The sequence below is a fragment of the Ursus americanus genome, chromosome 6, assembly GCF_024610735.1.
Source record: "Ursus americanus isolate L20-20 chromosome 6, mUrsAme1.1.p, whole genome shotgun sequence".
In the NCBI taxonomy this organism is placed as follows: Eukaryota; Metazoa; Chordata; class Mammalia; order Carnivora; family Ursidae; genus Ursus; species Ursus americanus.
In genome coordinates, this window is record NC_142132.1 from 65332841 (window position 1) to 65337840 (window position 5000).

Sequence of the window (5000 nt, forward strand, 5' to 3'; positions counted from 1 at the left end):
CCCTTGTGGCCGTGGTGCGGGGCGCCCCGGGGTCTCGCTGAGGGAGCGAGCCTCGCTGTTCCGCTGAGACGGGGCGCGGAGTCGGGTGCCCACGGGGCCTGAGGCCCCGGGCGGTTGGCCATCTCGTGTCCTGTGCGCACGGAGCACGGACGCCCGGGCCCAGGGGCAAAGGGACGGTGACCGGTGCGAAGGAGGGCCATGCCCTTCTGGCGGGAGCGCAGCCCAGGGCTGGTGGGGAGAAGGTGTAGGCGGGCCCAGGCAGGAGGCGGGGCCGGCAGGCGGTTGGCCCGGGGCGCTGCGGTGGGCGGGCGGCCCAAGCGAACTGCTAGGGGCTCGGGAGAGGAGAGGGCCCGGAGGCAGGGAGGAGGCCGAGAACCCAGGGAGCGCACGCCTGCAGAGGCGGGGTCACGGCCCGCCCGGGGCTCCCGCGGTTCCTCTCGCCCGGGCCGCTTTCCCTCCACCCCCCTCCGCCGCCTCCGCCTCCGCTCGCGCCGCCCCCTGAGCGCCCACCGCCCTGCACACCAGCCCCCAGCCCGCACCCCGGGATAGGCTGTGGGCGTTCCTGGGGCTTGGAGGTGGAAGGGCTGGGCTGTGGGCGCCTGGCTGTGCCACGGGCACCCGCAGAGGGCCAGGGTTCCGCGTTGCGCTGCGCGTGTGGTGTGTGGCGTGTGGCGAGCGGGTCGGGCCCACCACGCATGGCCTGTGGTGAGGTGGGGGCACGTGGGGTTTGAATGGAGCCGGGTTGGGCAAGGTTGGGGGGGCGGGCCGCTGGCGGCAGAGGGAGTGGAAGGGAGGGCGAAGGGCAAGGAAAGGAAAAGAAAAGGAGAAAAGCCTACAGCACCCGGTATTCCCAGGCGGTCTCCCATCCAAGTACTAACCAGGCCCGACCCTGCTTAGCTTCCGAGATCAGACGAGATCGGGCGCGTTCAGGGTGGTATGGCCGTAGACGCCTGTGGCTGCCGCTCGGTGCCCCAAGAGCCTGCTCCGCCCCTCCCAGCCCCAGCCCCAGCCCCAGCCCCAGCCCCAGCCCAGCCCCTGCCGAGCGATTGTCAGCCCTCCTCGCCTGGCCTGTGCCTGGTGCCTGCCTGCCTGCCTGCCTGCCTGCCTGCCAGCACGCCCAGGGGACAAGATGCCTCCGGCACCCTGGAGCCGCGGAAGTCCGCGCGCTCTCCCGTCCCGGGACTCTCCTGCCGCGCCGCCGCTTGGCTCCCGGGATGGCAACGGGGTGGGTCGGGGCGCCGGGGGCGAGGCCCGAGGTGTTCTCAGAGCGCCCCCCAACCCCCCCGCCCTCCGCGGGGAGCACAACCCGCCCACTGGCCTTTCCTCCTCTCCCCGCCGCCGGGCTCAAAGCCCACCGGAAGCCTCGGGCGCCACCACAGACCATCATCACCATCCCAACCCCGTGGCCCTTCCTCCGCCACCCTTCCCCTCCCCACCCAGCGACACCAGGACCTGATCGAGAGACACCAGGGGCCGGCTCGCAATACGCAGACACACAGACACACAGGGAAAGACAGAGAGACACGGAGTGGGGGAACACTTAGGGGACACACTGGACGGGAGAGACGGGGAGGGACAGAGTGTGTGTGTGTGTGTGTGTGTGTGTGTGTGTGTGTGTGTCTGTGTGTCTCTGTGTGTGTGTGTGTGTGTGTCTGTGTGTGTGACAGAGAGAAAGAGAGAGAGAGATTAGATTATCCAACACACAGACCCTCTCACACCCCAGCACAGACACGCAGACCCCGACCCGGATGCGGACGGGGACAGGGACAGAGACCCAGGTGCACACAGGTGACACACACCCACACACAGGGACACACAGGACGCTGTGTGGGCGCGGCAGCTAGCCCACGGGAGGGCGGTCGCGCTTGGGCGCGCTTTGGGCAAGGCGGCCGCGCCCTGGAGCTGCCATAGGAGCCCTCCCTCGGAGCCCGAGGACTTGCAGCCCAGGTGGCGGGAATCCCGATGGGCGGCCATTCCTGCCCAGCACCCCTCTGGCGTGGGGGCGTGCGAGGCATTCTTTCTTTTGCCCCGTCCTTTATTTTCTGGTGGCCCTTGTGGCCGTGGTGCGGGGCGCCCCGGGGTCTCGCTGAGGGAGCGAGCCTCGCTGTTCCGCTGAGACGGGGCGCGGAGTCGGGTGCCCACGGGGCCTGAGGCCCCGGGCGGTTGGCCATCTCGTGTCCTGTGCGCACGGAGCACGGACGCCCGGGCCCAGGGGCAAAGGGACGGTGACCGGTGCGAAGGAGGGCCATGCCCTTCTGGCGGGAGCGCAGCCCAGGGCTGGTGGGGAGAAGGTGTAGGCGGGCCCAGGCAGGAGGCGGGGCCGGCAGGCGGTTGGCCCGGGGCGCTGCGGTGGGCGGGCGGCCCAAGCGAACTGCTAGGGGCTCGGGAGAGGAGAGGGCCCGGAGGCAGGGAGGAGGCCGAGAACCCAGGGAGCGCACGCCTGCAGAGGCGGGGTCACGGCCCGCCCGGGGCTCCCGCGGTTCCTCTCGCCCGGGCCGCTTTCCCTCCACCCCCCTCCGCCGCCTCCGCCTCCGCTCGCGCCGCCCCCTGAGCGCCCACCGCCCTGCACACCAGCCCCCAGCCCGCACCCCGGGATAGGCTGTGGGCGTTCCTGGGGCTTGGAGGTGGAAGGGCTGGGCTGTGGGCGCCTGGCTGTGCCACGGGCACCCGCAGAGGGCCAGGGTTCCGCGTTGCGCTGCGCGTGTGGCGTGTGGCGTGTGGCGAGCGGGTCGGGCCCACCACGCATGGCCTGTGGTGAGGTGGGGGCACGTGGGGTTTGAATGGAGCCGGGTTGGGCAAGGTTGGGGGGGCGGGCCGCTGGCGGCAGAGGGAGTGGAAGGGAGGGCGAAGGGCAAGGAAAGGAAAAGAAAAGGAGAAAAGCCTACAGCACCCGGTATTCCCAGGCGGTCTCCCATCCAAGTACTAACCAGGCCCGACCCTGCTTAGCTTCCGAGATCAGACGAGATCGGGCGCGTTCAGGGTGGTATGGCCGTAGACGCCTGTGGCTGCCGCTCGGTGCCCCAAGAGCCTGCTCCGCCCCTCCCAGCCCCAGCCCCAGCCCCAGCCCCAGCCCCAGCCCCAGCCCAGCCCCTGCCGAGCGATTGTCAGCCCTCCTCGCCTGGCCTGTGCCTGGTGCCTGCCTGCCTGCCTGCCTGCCTGCCAGCACGCCCAGGGGACAAGATGCCTCCGGCACCCTGGAGCCGCGGAAGTCCGCGCGCTCTCCCGTCCCGGGACTCTCCTGCCGCGCCGCCGCTTGGCTCCCGGGATGGCAACGGGGTGGGTCGGGGCGCCGGGGGCGAGGCCCGAGGTGTTCTCAGAGCGCCCCCCAACCCCCCCGCCCTCCGCGGGGAGCACAACCCGCCCACTGGCCTTTCCTCCTCTCCCCGCCGCCGGGCTCAAAGCCCACCGGAAGCCTCGGGCGCCACCACAGACCATCATCACCATCCCAACCCCGTGGCCCTTCCTCCGCCACCCTTCCCCTCCCCACCCAGCGACACCAGGACCTGATCGAGAGACACCAGGGGCCGGCTCGCAATACGCAGACACACAGACACAGGGAAAGACAGAGAGACACGGAGTGGGGGAACACTTAGGGGACACACTGGACGGGAGAGACGGGGAGGGACAGAGTGTGTGTGTGTGTGTGTGTGTGTGTGTGTGTGTGTCTGTGTGTCTCTGTGTGTGTGTGTGTGTGTGTCTGTGTGTGTGACAGAGAGAAAGAGAGAGAGAGATTAGATTATCCAACACACAGACCCTCTCACACCCCAGCACAGACACGCAGACCCCGACCCGGATGCGGACGGGGACAGGGACAGAGACCCAGGTGCACACAGGTGACACACACCCACACACAGGGACACACAGGACGCTGTGTGGGCGCGGCAGCTAGCCCACGGGAGGGCGGTCGCGCTTGGGCGCGCTTTGGGCAAGGCGGCCGCGCCCTGGAGCTGCCATAGGAGCCCTCCCTCGGAGCCCGAGGACTTGCAGCCCAGGTGGCGGGAATCCCGATGGGCGGCCATTCCTGCCCAGCACCCCTCTGGCGTGGGGGCGTGCGAGGCATTCTTTCTTTTGCCCCGTCCTTTATTTTCTGGTGGCCCTTGTGGCCGTGGTGCGGGGCGCCCCGGGGTCTCGCTGAGGGAGCGAGCCTCGCTGTTCCGCTGAGACGGGGCGCGGAGTCGGGTGCCCACGGGGCCTGAGGCCCCGGGCGGTTGGCCATCTCGTGTCCTGTGCGCACGGAGCACGGACGCCCGGGCCCAGGGGCAAAGGGACGGTGACCGGTGCGAAGGAGGGCCATGCCCTTCTGGCGGGAGCGCAGCCCAGGGCTGGTGGGGAGAAGGTGTAGGCGGGCCCAGGCAGGAGGCGGGGCCGGCAGGCGGTTGGCCCGGGGCGCTGCGGTGGGCGGGCGGCCCAAGCGAACTGCTAGGGGCTCGGGAGAGGAGAGGGCCCGGAGGCAGGGAGGAGGCCGAGAACCCAGGGAGCGCACGCCTGCAGAGGCGGTGTCACGGCCCGCCCGGGGCTCCCGCGGTTCCTCTCGCCCGGGCCGCTTTCCCTCCACCCCCCTCCGCCGCCTCCGCCTCCGCTCGCGCCGCCCCCTGAGCGCCCACCGCCCTGCACACCAGCCCCCAGCCCGCACCCCGGGATAGGCTGTGGGCGTTCCTGGGGCTTGGAGGTGGAAGCGCTGGGCTGTGGGCGCCTGGCTGTGCCACGGGCACCCGCAGAGGGCCAGGGTTCCGCGTTGCGCTGCGCGTGTGGCGTGTGGCGTGTGGCGAGCGGGTCGGGCCCACCACGCATGGCCTGTGGTGAGGTGGGGGCACGTGGGGTTTGAATGGAGCCGGGTTGGGCAAGGTTGGGGGGGCGGGCCGCTGGCGGCAGAGGGAGTGGAAGGGAGGGCGAAGGGCAAGGAAAGGAAAAGAAAAGGAGAAAAGCCTACAGCACCCGGTATTCCCAGGCGGTCTCCCATCCAAGTACTAACCAGGCCCGACCCTGCTTAGCTTCCGAGA

At 70.6% G+C, this 5000-nt stretch overlaps 3 non-coding genes across 3 annotated transcripts in view; all 3 read right to left on the bottom strand.

Moving 5' to 3' along the window:
• Window positions 1–829: 829 nt before the first annotated feature.
• LOC148109939 (5S ribosomal RNA) lies at window positions 830–948 on the bottom strand. The gene has a single exon (XR_015724988.1). It is a non-coding gene; the product is annotated as a 5S ribosomal RNA (ribosomal RNA).
• Window positions 949–2878: 1930 nt separating this feature from the next.
• LOC148109940 (5S ribosomal RNA) lies at window positions 2879–2997 on the bottom strand. Its single transcript, XR_015724989.1, has one exon. It is a non-coding gene; the product is annotated as a 5S ribosomal RNA (ribosomal RNA).
• Window positions 2998–4923: 1926 nt separating this feature from the next.
• LOC148109941 (5S ribosomal RNA) overlaps window positions 4924–5000 on the bottom strand; it is a 119-nt gene continuing 42 nt past the window's right edge. Inside the window, exon 1 of the ribosomal RNA XR_015724990.1 lies at window positions 4924–5000. This exon is cut by the window's right edge and continues 42 nt beyond it. This is a non-coding gene — a ribosomal RNA (5S ribosomal RNA).